The sequence below is a fragment of the Armigeres subalbatus genome, chromosome 2, assembly GCF_024139115.2.
Source record: "Armigeres subalbatus isolate Guangzhou_Male chromosome 2, GZ_Asu_2, whole genome shotgun sequence".
Classification (NCBI taxonomy): Eukaryota; Metazoa; Arthropoda; class Insecta; order Diptera; family Culicidae; genus Armigeres; species Armigeres subalbatus.
This window is the reverse complement of record NC_085140.1, coordinates 376,240,860-376,259,538: the sequence shown is the minus strand read 5'-3', so window position 1 is coordinate 376,259,538 and position 18,679 is coordinate 376,240,860. Positions and strand designations below refer to the sequence as shown.

The window sequence follows — 18,679 nt, the reverse complement described above, 5'->3', positions numbered from 1 at the left end:
GAATTTTTCTGGTTTCGATGCAAGATTGATTTTCTAGAGCCTGGTAAGCTCTACCCATGACTGCATGAACAAGATCAGCTGTTGCCATGTATTAGAGTTAGAAAGTGTAAGCTGAGATGAATCGAGAATGCTGTTGTAATTTTTCTGGTTTTGATGCAAGATTGATTTTTGAGAGCCTGGTATGCTCTACCCATAAATGCATGAACAAGATCAGCTGTTGCCATGTATTGGAGTTAGAAAGTGTAAACTGAGATGAACTGAGAATATTATTGGAATTTTTCTGGTTTTGATGCAAGATTGATTTTCTAGAGCCTGGTAAGCTCTACCCATGACTGCATGAACAAGATCAGCTGTTGCCATGTATTAGTGTTAGAAAGTGTAAACTGAGATGAACTGAGAATATTATTGGATTTTTTCTGGTTTTGATGCAAGATTGATTTTCTAGAGCCTGGTAAGCTCTACCCATGACTGCATGAACAAGATCAGCTGTTGCCATGTATTAGAGTTAGAAAGTGTAAACTGAGATGAGCTGAGAATATTATTGGAATTTTTCTGGTTTTTATGCAAGATTGATTTTCTAGAGTCTGGTAAGTTCTACCCATGACTGCATGAACAAGATCAGCTGTTGCCATGTATTAGAGTTAGAAAGTGTAAACTGAGATGAACTGAGAATATTATTGGAATTTTTTCTGGTTTTGATGCAAGATTGATTTTCTAGAGCCTGGTAAGCTCTACCCATGACTGCATGAACAAGATCAGCTGTTGCCATGTATTAGAGTTAGAAAGTGTAAGCTGAGATGAATCGAGAATGCTGTTGAAATTTTTCTGGTTTTGATGCAAGATTGATTTTTGAGAGCCTGGTATGCTCTACCCATGAATGCATGAACAAGATCAGCGATTGCCATGTATTAGTGTTAGAAAGTGTAAATTGAGATAAAATGAGAAAATTATTGGATTTTTTTTCTGGTTTTGATGCAAGATTGATTTTTTAGAGCCTGGTAAGCTCTACCCATAACTGCATGAACAAGATCAGCTGTTGCCATGTATTAGAGTTAGAAAGTGTAAACTGAGATGGACTGAGAATGCTGTTGTAATTTTTCTGGTTTTGATGCAAGATTGATTTTCTAGAGCCTGGTAAGCTCTACCCATGACTGCAAGAACAAGATCAGTTGTTGCCGTGTATTAGTGTTAGAAAGTGTAAACTGAGATGAATTGAGAATATTATTGGATTTTTTCTGGTTTTGATGCAAGATTGATTTTCTAGAGCCTGGTAAGCTCTACCCATGACTGCATGAACAAGATCATTTGTTGCCATGTATTAGAGTTAGAAAGTGTAAACTGAGATAAACTGAGAATATTATTGGATTTTTTTCTGGTTTTGGTGCAAGATTGATTTTCTAGAGCCTGGTATGCTCTACCCATGACTGCATGAACAAGATCAGCTGTTGCCATGTATTAGAGTTAGAAAGTGTAAACTGAGATGAACTGAGAATATTATTGGAATTTTTCTGGTTTTGATGCAAGATTGATTTTTTAGAGCCTGGTGAGCTCTACCCATGACTGCATGAACAAGATCAGTTGTTGCCGTGTATTAGTGTTAGAAAATGTAAACTGAGATGAGCTGAGCCTGGTCTGAGCCTGTTCTAGAGCCTGGTCTGAGCCTGTTCTAGAGCCTGGTGAGCTCTACGTGATACTTGAGGATATATGAAGATATTGGTGTTATTTTCGAATCGGTAAAAATTTCAAACGTGTGAAGCCTGAATTACTAATAGAAACTATAAGTAACATGTATCAGTATCATAGTTTCAAAGATTGTGCTTAATTCCAATTATTCTATTTCACTTTTAATTCATGGTCATGGTAAGTCTCGTTTCACATAATTGCAGTTTTGATACGTTATTAACCATTTTCTCTTTTCAGAACATCATATTAAATCAGCCATCTCAAATATGTATTCAAATAGGATTAAATATATAGTAATTCAATTTCTATTGATATTTTACTCTTTATGAAGTTTTTGAACTGATTAATGTTTTTTTTACTTTTATAATAAATTTAAATATTATTCGATTCAAAATGTTACAATTGATCAAGAGTAGAGAAGAAGAAGGATGTAGGAAATAGTACAATATCATTTGGTATCCGCTTCTGTTTAAGATAATATTAGTTTAAAACAATCGTGTCATACACGTATTCTAGTATTTAATACTTTGAAGTTTGTACGACAAATTATTAGAGTGAAAAAAAAACAAACATTCATCTGCCGTGAACGCGAGATATGGAGATCCCCTTGGACAGCAAATAATTCTATTCGAGCGGAGAGGAGAGAGTAATCCGCTGTAGGGCTTCTCTCAGTTCGAGGATAATCAGTTTTGTGACGAATGTTGCTGAAAACGGATGTTAAAGTGAGGTGATGAAAAAATGAAAAATGAAAAGAAAAATAATAAAAGTGAAATTATAAAATTGATTTGTTGTTTGTCAGTGTTATTTAATTAATAGTTGAAGAAACCCGACAAGGTCTAATGTGGATCGTATCGAACGGACAATTCTTGACTGTTTGATTCCTCCAACGATGCTCCGATGAGCGGCAGAACAGGTGGACTGTATGGTAGTGGATCAGCAGCAGCAATCGGTTCTCTTGCAGCAGCGCAGTAGAAACTGGATCTGGATGGTGGTCTGGTAGCAGAATAAAACTCCGGGTTCGCTTTTCCTCTCGATGTATATTCGTTGACAGTCAAATACAAAATTCAAAATCTGCACGAAAGTGCCTGGCTATTTATAGTTAAATTGTTTGAATGTGTGTGTGTGTCAGATGGACATTAAACTAATCTCCAAGCTCACCCCATTACCATGGCAACGCCAATACAACAAAACCTAACTGTTCCTGGTAGGCAGAGCTTGCTTTGTTAATTGCAAGATTGAATTCAAATTTATTTTTTGTTTACGATTTAAAGGAAAGGTACTATTTTAATGTACATCTATAGACTAAACTAATCATAGGTTCGAATCAATTATCGCAATTTCATACATATAAATAACACACAAAAGTAGAAACAAAAATTACACGTTCGGAACCGAACACATATCAAAGAACATTGTGGCCAAATTTCATAAAATTTGGTCGACAAAAACCCCCCTGCCAATAATAGAACAAAACCTGCCAAAGCCGTCTTTCCCCCTAATAATAAAAAAAATCCATCAATTATGAGAACTATTTATAGCTTTGCAGTTTATAATAAATCAAATTGAAATAAGAAAATATGAATTTTGACATTTAAATGTTCTGAATTGTTTCCACCTCGGTGTCCACCTCTTTTCCAATGAAGGATATTTTCACGGTTATTATGAACGATCAATCAATTGCATAGATAAATCTGAAAATAAGCTAACCTGGTTCGTCATGTACAATTCTCTCCTAGGTGTACAAATGGATTCCGCAACTGACTGCCCCAGTCGTTAAACTGTTGTTGCTCAAGGTTTGCTGAGTTGGTCCGACGACGGTGTGGATGATTATGTGCAGAGACACCGCCTAGGTCGAAAAGCTAGGCTGCAGCACAAGTATCATCTGCAAGAGGGCACTCTAATCCAATGTAGCGCCTAAATGTGGGAAATCTCTTCTCTCGAGTTCGAGTGTATAGGCGGCACGACAACACACGGACGGGCTTTTTCCTGCGAAAACCCAGTTAAGAACAGTTTAGAAAGTGAGTGGCCGAGGCAGGGAACGCAAAGGGTGCAACCGGCCAGCCATACCAATGACCGGTACCATTTCTCGGCCAAAAAAAGATCCACATAAACCCGATGGAAACCGAAAACTGCAGCATCACTGAAGACGGAATCCTGTAGGAAAAGTTGCCCACTTTCCATACTTCAAAGGAGATTATGTGGTACTACAAAGACTCTCGCTCTGTTGCCTTTGAGTTGGGCTCTTCCGAAAAAGTTCTGTCGCATCGCACTATGCATGCAAATGCGATTGTCGTACGCTTTAGATTATTCGACTTTGTTATGTTCGTTTGGTGATTGCTTCTTCTCTGAGGCCAAGTGTCGATCCCATGCGGCTGGGGGTGGAATGTGTTGTATTGCACTCCAAAACTGGATACCGGCGAGCACATATTGGCTATTTTTCGTCTGCAGTGTGGGATTGGGGGCGTTTTCCATTTTTGGTAGGTCTTGATCGGACACAATTTGCAACATTGTCGATTTGGGTTGTATTGATTCAGGAACACATCAGGAAGAAATAGAAATCGGTGCCTTTTTCACATGGAGTATGTTAACACTCAATTTTCAAATGTCCTTTCCATGTTTTGGAGCCATTAAACTAATTCATGCTGGAAGCACATAGTTGACATCTGAAAAGCAGGTTTATTTATCCCAGAGGATAAAGTAATTGAATTTCGAGTTGTCTGATGTATGTTGTTTGTTCTGACTGACGCTTGTCTATTGCTCTGTTATTTGAAAATACTGGTACAGGTGCAATGGGTATTCTAGCACTGATTGAGAACTTTTATTCCCAATTATTGTCCACGTAGATGCCAAACATGAGTAAAATTGTGTACCGTGGTATCAATAAATACTACGCCCTTATTTTTAGAGTAACAGCATATAAATTTAATGTAAACTATGCCGATCAAAAAAGTATTATTATTATGTCGTATAAAAACAAAAATCTGAACAGCTGAGGAATAAAATTCACCACATTTTGAGCTTTTTAAAAAAAATATAAAACAAGAATAAATTTGATTACAATTTGTAGAAAAAAAATGATAAAATAAATATATAGAAAAACATTGTTTGATACTGCTCGCATACAACGCGAACGTGACTAAATCATCGTCCCAAGTTACCAATCCTAAATTTTATCATCCGAAATTCCATGTCTCATCCTACTAATCCCGAGTCTACTACGAGTGTTTTAGTCCCCCCATTGCTAATAATGTTGTCTTATAAAAGAACACGCACTTCCCACCTGAACTGCAATTCTTAGTTCGCTTAGGAAGTAGACACCAGCAGCGAGCAACAGGAAAAAGACAGAATCAATTGATGTTGCAATAAGATGCAACATATCACTAAAACCCCTCCGCCGAACTTGATGTCAAAAATCATCATCACACAAATTACAATAATGTCCACCAATCATATATTTATGGCTTGTAAACTTGGCTTCGTTCTTCTGCAAGTGTGGCAGTGACCCAGAAAACCGTTTTAGTGTAGCTTTCGTCGTTGTTCGTGACTGTTCAGCTGTTTGAAATACCGACCAAAATCCTTTGGGAATTCCGGCGGGAAGCCTTTCAAGATTCCGACGGAATTTCTTTTGGTCCCCCATAAAAATCCGTTGGGGATTCCGACATGAGTTCTTCATTCGGATATTCCTAGGGAAATCCTTTGAGGATTCCGACGCGATTTTTTTTGAGGATTCCGACGCGAAAATACTAACCGGTGTATGTCGGTTTCGATTCCCTCAAACGGCATGCTTAACCAGCATATTTGGCAGCAGAAGACGGACTCAGGTCTAAATCTTGCGCTGGTCATCGTTGAGCTTGTGTTGTTATGCGTCATGTGTAATGGATGACTCGCGCACTGGTTGCTGGTTTGTTTTTTGAGGGATATTAACTCAGAAGGTCATTCATCCCTAATTATTCGCGCACGGCAGGTACTGCTTCTTTTATGCATTAAGAAAATCTTGCGGTGGACTCGAAGGCCTGTGATTTACTTCATTCGTGATGTTCGTGTTAGGTCTTAGGAATGCTAGAATGGTATTGATTACATCTGAAATTTTTACTGGTAGTCGGAGATACTCCGACGCGAACGCGTATCCGAACCCAAGCAGCGGTTAGTGCCGTTCATCGGTGGGCCTCGTCGATTGGATTCACCATGTCGGCCGGAAAAAGCGTCCGCGGGCATAAGTGCAAAGGACGGCATCGTTTCTCCGGCCCTAGTCTCAAGATTAATGGGAAGCCGGGAGCAACCTAACGATCTCGGACAGCCTTCCTGCAATTCATCGTCTTCTCGGCGAACCGCAGCTCTGTTGATTGCCACTACTACTCCCTCCGACAAACCAGTTCTAGCTCTGACTGATTCCGCTACTGCCATCCCTGCGCTACAAATTGACCACCCGAAACATCCATGGGTCCAGACCATCCTCGCTAGTGAACAACAATCGACAATTTTCACCTGGATTCCCAGACATTGTGAGTGCCAGGCAACGTCACTGCGGACATTCTGGCTGCAGTCGGCCACCAAGGCCGGCGTTTCACAACATCGATTCCCCCTCCTGACGTTAAAGCCTGGATCAAAAAGATCGTCTGCCAGGACTGGGAAAACTAATGGACTGCTTCAAGAACCACACAATTGCGGAAGGTCAAGGAATCCATGGCACCCTGGAACGACATGCCCAGTCTCAAGGACCAGCAAGTAATCTCCTGCCTCCGGTGTGACCGGATTCTCACATAATTTCGGCAGAAGGCCCTTTCGTACCGTTTGTGACATCTGCGGAGTACAAAACTTAGTGGAACATGTGATCTGCTGATGTCCAAAGTTTGACATTCCTCGCTCAAGCTACGGAATACCGACAAACATACAAGATTCCCTAGCTGCTAGAGGTAGGCATCCCGCTCGTGAACGGTTCAAAAGAACTAGTTCTTTTTCGCGAGTGAAAAAGCGTTCGCTCTTTCCACACAAACGCTTGAATCTACTTGCTGCTGGTAGTTCATTCCTTGCGCGCGCCACACTAACGAACGAATGAATGAGCGTGGAGCGGGAGCGCAAAAAGAGCTACATACCCAGCAACAAGCGCCAGCGCAGTCTGACTGAACCGAGGAAAGGGTTTTTTGAACGAACGAACGAACCAAAACAAAAGAGCGTGGAGCGGGAGCGCGCTCCTACACAGTGCAGATCTGACTTTGTATTGAAGAAATGGTTCTTTGAATGAACGAACGAACCAACAGAAATACACAAAAAAGAGAGTGGAGTGCGAGCGTGCAGTCGATGTGTTTCAGACTATCGCCGTGGGGGCAGCAGGGACTATGCCCAAGGGCTTGACGACCCCTCCTCAGCTGTCTGCGAGTCAGGGAGAACTGCCTAGGATGCGGTGGGGTTTAGCAGTGGGCTCTGCTAAATCCCTCCCAAAAAACCACAAGTGTCCGTAAGCAGACTCTATCAAAGCGACTGTGTGCCGCATTAAAGACACTCAGGGAGTAGGCTCAGATGCTATTTCCCGACTAGCGCTGATCTGGCTCTGAACACGAAAGTGTCAACCCTCGCATGGTCTCCCTGCATGCCGCAAGGTATAACCATGGGATCGCGAATGCGACTACATCAGCAGGATTCGACAGCAGCAGCAAGGGGGACCCACTAGAAATGAATTCAGCGAAACCAACTAAAACTACGAGAGATGCAGGAGAGGTGAATGGTGGTAAGGAAACCCTTTCGCCAGACGCAGCGGCCTTGAAAGGTCTCCCCAAAGATCGCCGGGGGAAGGCGATGGAAAAAAAGGTGGAGGGTCTGAGGAGATGCCGGTTGAAGTGAAGATGGACGACCCCACCCTGACCCGCGTCATCAAATCGGTGATGGCGAACCACGAGGAACGCGGTGGCCAGACGATCAGACGTGATCATGTCGTTCTTGGACAACCGAGTTAATTACAGCAATGACCTGACACTTGCTGTGCAGGCGCTCGGTGCCCTAGTAGTCAAGGCCAAGTTGGAGTGGAGGTCCCTACTAGAGGCCAGCAAGAGTGCGGAAAGAGAACTCCGCAAACTTGTTAAGGAGCGGAAGCAGGCGGAAAAAGAAAAAGAGGAGGCGGAATCGAAGATTCGTCTCATGTCTGTAGGTAAACGGTTGGCGGACAGCCAGATCGAGGAACTCCGCAGAATGATGGCCGTGACAGGAGCGACTCCGAGGCTGAGTAAGGTTACGCAGGAAGCGAACCTGAAAACAACTGTCGAGAAGTCCGCAGCTCCTAAGCGGGAGAGACGGAAGAAGGTCGAGCGGAAGGCCGGCCCTCCCAAGCCGGTGAAACCAGTGCCTCTACCATCGAGGACCACTGAAGCTCACCGGGAGGAAGACCTACTCTGGAGGGAGGTCGTGAACCACAAGAAGGCGAGAAGCCAACGGCAGCAGGCCGCAAAGAATGCGGCAGGTGGAGGGATGCGCACCACTGTTAAGAAGGGTAAAGCTCAGGAGAAGACGGGTGCGCCTTCCAATGGCAATGGTAAGCGTAAAGACAGAGGCGAGGCGATTATCGTCAGTACTGACGATAAATGCTACGCCGAAATCTTGAAGGCCATGAGAGTTAACGACAAACTCTCTGGTCTAGTCAACTGCATCCGAAGGACGCGGAAAGGCGAGATGATTCTCGTCTTGAAGCGGGATGCTGCTCAGAAAAGTTCTGAGTACAAAAAATTGACGGAGGAGGTCCTGGGTGATGGTTTCGAACATCCTGTGCAAGGGCATGGATGAAGTAACCGAGTCCAGATATAGTATTAGATACTGCGCATTGATTCCACTTGATGTAAAAAATGCGTTTAACAATGCTAGCTGGGCAGCTATTGCTGACTCCCTGCACCGATTGAGAGTTTCGTAAAGTAAATAACCACTGAACTGAACTAAAAAAAATTATTGTATTTCTCTTTGTCAAATATACTTTATAAAATGTAGTGAGCGGATGAACCGTTCAAATGAGCTAGTTCACTGTATTGAGCGGACCAATTCCGGATCGCTCAATAAGATGAGCCATTTCGTCCATCTCTATAGCTGCCGCTACCGCTAGGGGAAGATAAACAAAGTACGTCACGCATTTCCGATCCCCCTCCTCCTTTCGTCACGCTTTTTGTAACAAATCCCTAAAATTTTTGTATGGATCGTCACGCTGCTCGGAAATCCCCCTCCCAATCAAGGTGGGACGTATTTTACTAATCGCCCCTAGCCTGTTTGTCCTCATCTGGTTTCTCAAAGATGGATTTGTTTTTAAATGCGATCTGAATTAGGTCATCATTTAACTGATGTTCTGATCAGTTTATTGCGGAAATCCTCCGATCCGAATATTTTTTTTGCAAAATTCCTTCGCTCTGAAAAGTTTTTCGTTCTTCGGTCAGTTTTGTGGATCGATGTTATGCGCTAAGGTTGGATTTCCTATCTGGCTGCAGCGATTGAACTCCGGAGAACAGCCCGACTCAACAATTGGATTCTTGGACATCCGCACAGCCTCAGTTGGCCACCTGGCCAAAGTTTATCGATGGAGACTCCCACCGCGGAAGACCGTGATTGACGTCCGTTTTTGTCGACCTACTTTGTTGTTAATTATTGTGTATGTATTGTACTCTCTGCTTGCGGAAGGTCCCTAGGTTTGACCTGAGGGTAGCTGCTTTTAGCGCCCGCCCTTGCCAGTTGCTCCTTTAGGGGCCCCATACACGCTCCGACATGTTGTACAACTTTGACTCCGCCCCAACGAAATTTGGTTCGGTTGGAGTAAAATCGGACCGTCTGTGGACAAGTTGTACTGTTCAACAGTCGTACAACTTACCCACAGACAGTCCGACTTGACTCCGACCGAACCAAATTTCCTGGGGGTGGAGTCAAAGTTGTACAACATGTCGGAGCGTCGATGGAGCCCCTTAGTACTGGCAATATCATGACAAGTGAAGATCTGAAATAATTTAAAAATTCACAGAAATGAAGAAAAATAAATTACTGGCTTTGACAAGATTTGAAATTTTCAATAGCTCATCGTTAATAATGTTAAGTTTCAATGAAATTGTCAAATTGCTGAAGGGTGTCCGATTCGATTGATATATAAATCTTCAAAATCCAGGCGCTAGTAACGTTCAAAATCTTCCCTTTCAGCGTGAAACTCTCGATTTCCAAAAATTTAAATGACACCCAGTATGTAAAGAAAAGGGTCCGTAAAAAAAAAATCCTCATCTCGATATTTCTATGAGCCGATGGTTTCTTCAATATCGACTCATAGAGGTTTCTCCAACTGTTTTACTGTAATAAAGCACATTCGAACCGAACTGCAGTATATTTAGATCGGGCGATAATGAAAGGGTCCTTCAAGCTTTTTAGATTCTTCAAAAATTTCGAAATGAAAATATCGTATATTATATTAGCAGCTAGTCCCATGATACTGAAATGACATTTCTCAACACTGGTCATAGCTTTTCAGCAAATCAAAATTTCTAAAGACGTCAAGTACGTGCAAGCCGAGTTAGAAATTCCTGATTGGTAATGTAAATATTTTCTTTTATTTAAGTTAGTTGGATGGAAGTGTTTAATCATTGAATTTGCGTTCAAGTCATGTGACTTACTCAAATCACTTTCCCAATTTGTCCTTTGCATAAGAGAAGCCTATGACATTAGTAGAACAAAACCATCAAATTAATAGATTATAATAATAAAAATTTTGATTCAAATACAAAGTATTCTTGAATATTTTCACTTTTCGCTTTAGGCATTTTCCTAACCGTAGAAGCGATTGTAGATAAGCCTAATTACTGTTTGGCTCAAGCTATTCGCCGTATGGAAATGAGGTTCATAATCAGCTTGATGTATATCGTTTAACTCCCAGGAGGCACTAGAATGTGCACACAAATGCATGTACAAAATCCCGCCGAACAACGCCACATGGTCAAATAATGTTTGGTTCCCAAACACGACCCCTTCTGCGCTATCCGGTAAAATATACTGACAGCACAGACAATCAGAAGTAACTGCTGGCACACTTGATATTCATTAGTTCAGTTACCGATTCCATATATTTCATATAACTCAAAAAGTCATATACTATGGTTGAGTGCTCCGTCTGACTGTCGGTGCCAACAGGTTGGCTAGTTCAAATTCAATAGGCGTAATATTCGTACTAGAACATATATTAAATTATTACGGTCGAGCGGAACAATAATCGCACGTGCTTTACTAAGCAAATAATTCGAATGAATAATTAATTCCAAACATGAGCATATATTGCTACCAACAAAAGCCGATCAGCAGAAGCGCGGCTGCAGGATGGTGAAAGTTTTCCAAAATTTCTAATCGAATAATACGCCAGATGAATAGTTGACTTCTTTTGTGTTCCTGCTTGCCGGTGGATGATGCTTGAAACCATTCACCACTCGAAAAAGCAATATTACCAGGCCGAAGTGCACCCACCCGAAAGGCATATGGCAGCAAATATCCAACTTCTTTCGGAGCTTCTCTAACCGAAACGACAGCGGAGTGCATCTTGATAAATAATTATTTGCCCATCAACTTCAATGAGCAGTTGCTCATATCAGTTTTTGCTATGATGCAACCCGACAAGAGTGTTTATCGCTCGTTGCACGCTCAGACCACATCATATGTTGGTACAGGATAAAGTTACCGTGGTGTGTTCTAATACCCATCTGATATGGTTTACCAAGCATATGTTTGTGCGGACGTAGCACGAGAGTTTGATGATGATCTCTTTAGTCTAATATCTGCCATATTGGTTGCGAGTAGCTGGCCCGGCAGTAGGTTTACCTTATGGGAGTCATAACACACTGTGGGCTTGAAGGCATTCCGAAGAATTGCAAACAGAAATGATGGGCCGGAATTGCATTGTGGGATAGAAAATCTGCCATACCATTTGCATAGTACAGATATCACAATTATGAAGTATTTTTTCCTTTGTTTGCGTGAATTTTGATACAGAAATCAGTTTTTACTCGTCTAGTGGAATCAACTCGTCTAGCAAACGCATGGATTATTGTAATATGTATGATAACAGATTACAAAAAAATATAGTTATTACACTCACATTTCGGGTTGTTCCATTTTTAATGAAAATAAGTCGAATTCGGATCATTTTTGAGTACCTAGTCCATTTTAAACGTACAGAGCAAATTGCGTTTCCATCTGCTAAGCCGGTTACGAGTGCAATGTTGAACAATAAATTTGAAAGTGCGTCACCCTGCTTCAATCCATCCAAGGTCATAAACGAGGTTGACACCACGCCTGCATACTTAATTTCAAGCCATTAAGCATGCATCAGCCTAATCAGTTCCGCTGGAAAACCATGTTCTGAAATTATCTGCCACAGCTCATCATGAAATCAATGAACCGATGATGAGTCTGCAAGTGCTATACACAAAATTTATTAAGGATCCTCCGGACCCGTGCCGGAAAATCCTGTGTGGCCAATATTATCACGCTTCGTATCTTTCTGGTGCAGGTCAACGAATTCCAGGTGGGTGTAAAGGTGTCAGATTTTGGTTGCCACTTATCGAGTCAATGATTCCGGCACCACCACAACGGCATCGTCTATAGCATATAAACAATACCGTTAGTGAGAATGTTGTAAAACGCACAGCGGATTCGAAAATGGCAGTAACGTGTGTTTCTCCCCAGTATGGAGCTTCTTCTCAGCACATAATTATTTATCAGAATATTTCGGTCAAAAATGGAAACGATAACATTACATTTTAACGCATTTTGTATATTTTTTATCGTATCATTCTTTAATTTGATATATGCGTTCGACACCACCCTCTTGTAGTATATTAAGTCCGAGATAAAAACATATGTAATATATCGACAAATCCTTTTTCCTTTCCGTGCGGGCGCTCAAGTAAATACAATTACTGAACAACGATTTGACTTGATGTGCTCAGATGATAGGTATCGAAATGAACTATATAATATCCAGGAAAGAAGTGATCGTCCTTTGAAGGCCTACGCGACAGAGGGAAAGATACAGGTAATATCCACATTTCTCGGGTACTTATTCAAAAGGACGTATGTGATTTTGTAAACATAGATTCAAACGTCGCTTTGTCCAATCTGATAGCACTCCCACGCAATCCATCACCACAGACAGGTAGCGGAAGCCTTCGGCTACCTGTTGGTGGTGTTGGTTTGCGTGCGAGTCATCGGATGGACAAATCGACGTTGAATCTTTGTTTACAAAACACATACGTCACTGATTAAATACCAGATTCTTTCATGCATATTTCCGACGATCGCCCAACGTTGCTCGAAAAATTTTATGTTGTGAAGGAATGCCGGTCTTTATTAGGTCGAGCAACGGCAACTAGATACAGCGTTTTGCTGCTAGGTTTGCAAGTTCCGGTGAAAACGATTGAGTCGCCTTCACATTCATGGTACGAAGCGGATGATATAGCTTCGGTGGGAATAGATGAAACATTTCCTAAATTTAATATTCCCCCGGTTAAAATAAGCTACGATCGAACAAGGCCACCCTGTCGAAACGTATTTATGAATATTCCAATAGCCGTTAAGCCAATGGTTGAGAAACGGCTTCAACAGCTGCTAGCGGCGGGTATAATCGAATCGGTTACCGATGAAATGGAAAATCTCTTCTGTTCGTCAATGCTGGCCATACCGAAAGGAAAAAACGACATAAGGCTAGTAATAGACCTAAGAGGGCCGAACAGTTACATTCAAAGAACCCCCTTCGCAATGCCAAGCCTGGAAAAAATTTTAGCGGAGCTGGATGGCGCAAAATGGTTCTCGACGATAGATTTGGTTAATGCGTACTTCCACATCGAGCTCGATGTAGAAAGTCGTCATCTCACCAATTTCTGTACGGAATTTGGAATGTTCCGATGTGTTAGGTTGCCATTTGGGCTATGCAACGCGCCGGACATTTTCCAAGAGGTATTACAGCGCAAAATTCTTGGAGGCTGTCGAGGAGTTAGGAACTACTTGGATGATATCTTCGTATTCGGAAAAACTCCGGAGGAGCACGACGAGAACCTACAAGCTGTAATGTTCCGCCTCAGAGAACACAATGTGAAAATTAATGAGGCGAAATGCACCTTCAAGAGCCAGAACGTCAAGTTTATTGGATTTAAGATTACTCCGGAAGGGTGGCAAATCGAAGAAGAGAAAATGCGCGCTATTGAAGAATTCCGAATCCCAGAAACCGTCGCTGAGGTGAAGAGCTTTTTGGGATTGGTGACATTTATAGATAAGTTTGTGCCACACCGAGCAACACGAACTGAGAAGTTGCGAGCATTAGCTAATGCAGAGAGCTTCTACTGGACCGACGAAGAGGAGCAGGAGTTCCAAAACTTTAAGCAAGAAGCAATAAAGTGCATCAAAACCCTAGGATATTTTCAAATATCTGACAGAACGGAGCTCTTCGTTGATGCATCAGCGGTCGGCTTGGGAGCTGTCTTGGTGCAGTTTAACAACGAAGGAAGGCCGAGAATCATCGCATGTGCGTCCAAAGCATTAACTACGACGGAGCAAAGATATCCTCAAGCTCATCGAGAAGCGCTCGCCGTGGTATGGGGCGTCGAGCGCTTCGCATATTATTTATCCAGCATGTTTTTTACCATAAGAACAGATGCTGAAGCAAATCAATTTATTTTCGGCGGAAAACATCGTATTGGTAAACGAGCAATTTCTCGGGCGGAAGCGTGGGCTCTTCGTTTGCAACCCTTTGATTTTGTGGTAGAGCGAGTTCCAGGTGAATAGAATTGGTTTCTGTGTATGCTAGAATAAAATCATGATTATTAATTTCTCTAGGTGAAGAAAACGTCGCGGATGTACTGTCGAGATTGTTCCTTCAAATTTCTCAAGCAGAGCCTTTCGATGAGACGTGCAAAGACCATGTACTGTTTGCTTTAGACGCTGGCGGTATGGCAATGTGTCTTGAGGAGATTGAAGTGGCATCAGAAAAAGACGACGAATTGATAAGGGTCATCGAAGCTTTGAAATATGATGTATGGCCTCGGGAACTGAGGAAATACGAGGCACAAAAGAGAACTCTCCACTACATCGGGGCGTTGGTTTGTAAAAACGATAAAATCATTCTACCAAACGACTTACGGAGAAAGGCAATGGAATCAGCACATGGTGGGCATGTGGGAGAAGTCGCCATGAAAAGAATTATGCGCGAATTCTTTTGGTGGCCACGAATGGCTGTGGAAACTGAACAGTTTGTCAAAGAATGCCAAACTTGTTGTATGCTGTCCAAGAAAAACCCTCCTTTGCCAATCTCATCACGTGATCTTCCCGATGGACCTTGGGAAATAGTCCAGACGGACTTCCTTTCCATTCCCGGCTATGGGTCAGGAGATTTTTTAACTGTAGTGGACACTTACTCACGATATCTATTTGTCGTCGAGGTGAGACGTAAAACGGCGGAGGCCACCAATGCGGCTTTGTGTGATGTATTTAAACTTTGGGGTTGTCCACGCATCTTGCAGAGCGACAACGGGCCGCCATTCAATAGTTCAACGTTTTGTTCCTTCTGGGAGAATAAGGGCGTAAAAGTAAGGAAATCTATTCCTTTGAGCCCACAGTCGAATGAACTTATAGAGCGACAGAACCAGTCTCTAATTAAAGCAGTATCAGCATCCACAATTGATGGTTCTAATTGGAGAATTAGCTTAGAAACATATGTGCATAACCATAACACACTGATTCCTCATGCGAGACTAAAGGTAACACCGTTTGAACTGCTAGTTGGGTTCAAATACCGGGGCCAGTTTCCCAGTCTTTGGAATGCCCGCATAAATCTGAACCATAATTGAACCATATCTCAGATAATTTCTGACGATAAATAACATTACTCCTACTATTCCGATTGCTGTTTAAAACTATGATAAACTAACCTCATCATAAATGATTCTTACAGTATGTTATACTGTGTTTGGCAAATCAACTACATGGGTAATGGGCGGTTAAGTATAATTACCATTCAAAACCAGGCGTTTTTCGGTACATTTTTATTCATACACAGTATGTGATATGTTTCAGTTACAATCCTTGTTTTTCGATAAAACGGTATGGAATGTAATGTGGTTACAGTAGAACGGTACACAAAAAAATCGATGGACCGTATCCCTTATCTTTAATGCGAATGGACTGCGATTGGTATTTTTTTTTCCATGGAAACACGAGAAATAAGATATTTACGAGGTTATTTATATGATAATTATGCTTTATTGAAAATGATACTGTAAATCATGATATACTTTCCTTTTTAAATCAATGCGATGTTTGTGTATGAATGAACGAAAGCAACAGTGGGCTTAGGGGCCCGGAAGAACTGGTATTCATGGCGGAATCCGCGACCGTTTCCACGGTGTATTATCCTTCGACAGCGTCGCTCGTCCTCAAGCGATATGGCGGTTTAGAGTCTTGATGCGATCCTTGTCCATCTTCAGTTCTACAGTCAGGTTCGAATGAATTTTTGTACCATTTATTTTCGCCCGCTGGATCCGCCAAACGGCAACGAACTGTTTGCGGTTAATCTACAGGGATTTGCCAACTTGATTGCGTTATAGTGACCACACGACCAACACTTCGTCATCCTTGCAGATTAGCTTCGATCGGACGGCGTACTTCCGCCTCCGCTTCCGGACGGCGTACTGCCACTTGCGGCTTTTGCTTCAGGCTCAGCGCCTAGGAAGACGGATTCCTTTCTTCGAACCATAGCAAACTGTAGAATGATAATTTATTCATTTGTAAATCGAATTTATATTGTATAGATTGTAGATATTTGATTAAATGCACTTACCTTTTTAGTGATGCAAGAAATTTAAAAAAACTGCAAAACTGTGCACAAATATAAAATTTGTCTGGTTCTGACAAACCAACATCCATCACATATGTAAATAAAACAGGGCAGTTAGGCGTCAGTCAAAAGATACGCACACTTATTGTAGAAAAAGAACGCTTATCATAGTTTTACCATCGAACCATATGATTTCTAATTGTATGTGTGGAACCACAGCGAAATAATTTTAACTTCAAGGGTACATGATTATATCAACGCTACATTCAGTACTGTTACTATATGTGTTGATGGCCCATCACAGTCAATTATGATTTTCTTCCTAAGGAAAATCAAACATGAATTATAAAAAATTGTAAAGAAATGATATATTGTGAAATTATAGCATATGGAGTCGTAAATTTGAAATGCTGTACAGTATTTGTTCTGGATAAACTTATAATCATATTTTAAATCGATTATAATATAAATATTAACAATATTGCTTAATTCAAATGAATAATAATAACAGTAATGCAGATCATTTTAATTTATGCGGGTGTGCATCGGCCCAAACAGTTAGATCGCGAGCACATACGCGAGTTAGATGCAGAAACTAAGCTCTATAGTAAGCATTACGCAGATCAGACACGCGGGGCAAAGGAATGTCCTATCAAGGTTGGAGATACCGTGCTAGTAAGCCAGCAAAAAAAATGCAAAAGTGATCCGACTTTCTCATCTGAACGATACTCTGTAGTAGCAAGAACAGGAGCAAAAATTGTCATAATGAGCGGTAATGGCGTGCAATATGCCAGAAATGTGCAGGATGTAAAGCTAGCCCCACCTATGATGGAGGTTTCAAGCTCGTTTAACGAGCCGAAAATGGACAGCGAAAAGGAGGCAGACAAAGGAATGATAACACTTTCGAATGATGACTCGCGGAATGCTGAAAAGGATTCCTATATCGACACCCGACCGACGGACAAGGTTACGCTTCGTCAGCGCTCAAATATAAAACGACCGGGGAAATTCAATGATAGTTTCATATATCATGTTTACCAATGAACTTTTTAAAACGATTCATTAAAAGTTGACTGTTTAGCTTCCCAGCGTAGTAACAACGGCTTAATCAAATAAAGGGCACAGCCCAAATATAAACCAAGTGTGTTCATTTATTACGTAATGATCGTTCCCACCCGATAAATGATACATATTTCTAATGCTAATGCTCATTTGCTCACCGGTAGTTGAGATTTATCTTAGTCTGGTCGACGAGGCCATCAGACCGGCCGTGAACTTCTTATCCACATAATGAAACAGGTTAAGTCGTATCGTGGAATTAAGTCTCAGTCAACACGATTACGGCTCGGGATATTGTCGACATGTTACTTTTCGTATTTAGTTCCAAGGTGTTTGTGAGGTTTCAAATTTCTAGTCATGATACATGGGATGGAGGATACTGAAGGTATTATCGTCAAGCAAGTTAAACTTGCACAGCAGAAAGGCTGGAAAAAAAATTAAGAAAATATATATATAAATATATTTCGTCAAACTCTGACAATTATGATGTAAATATGGGTGCTTACCCCACTATTTTGAAACACAGGCTTTTTGGATCCAAACGGTTCGGATGTTGCTTTTACGGTCGTTCAAGAACGGAATTACTTACGTTCGCGAGAAAAGCAATTTTTTTCTGGTTTTACTTAAAGACACTAAAGACACTACACGGAGAACCGAAACAACTCAAAATTGAGTCTTTTTCACTCAACTTGACAGCAAAGTGCAACAACTCAAAATTGAGTTATTCACTAAGTACTCAATTTTGAGTTATTTTAATAAAACTTTGGTTGGGTGATTTTTACTTATAGTCAATGAGTCGACTTTGCGTGAAAATTACTAAAAATCTGGTTTTCACGGTAGCAAATTTTAGGCGAAATGAGGATTTGTTTCGTAAACATACTAAAATCTATAATTATCATCATGTTTTTATTTTTTTATTCAAACTATTTTAAAAATAGAAAACAAACATATAATAATGACATATTGATTATGAATAACTTTAATGATCCTGCAAGATGTGTGTCGTGTCCTCTGCTGTCACGATCAAATACTTGATGCAAACAACGTTCCGAATCTGTAAAAGAAGAAAAATTGCCGAATTACTCATCAAAAAAGCCACGAAGGAAATTGTAGGTAAAT

At 41.2% G+C, this 18,679-nt stretch overlaps 1 long non-coding RNA gene across 1 annotated transcript in view; it reads right to left on the bottom strand.

Moving 5' to 3' along the window:
* The window catches only part of LOC134217269 (uncharacterized), a 31,196-nt gene extending 12,996 nt beyond the window's left edge, over positions 1 to 18,200 (bottom strand). The window contains exons 1-2 of the long non-coding RNA XR_009980970.1: positions 18,067 to 18,200; positions 17,722 to 17,985 (exon numbers count right to left, since the gene is read on the bottom strand). This is a non-coding gene — a long non-coding RNA (uncharacterized LOC134217269). The remainder of the gene's footprint in view (positions 1 to 17,721; positions 17,986 to 18,066) is intronic.
* Positions 18,201 to 18,679: the final 479 nt, after the last annotated feature.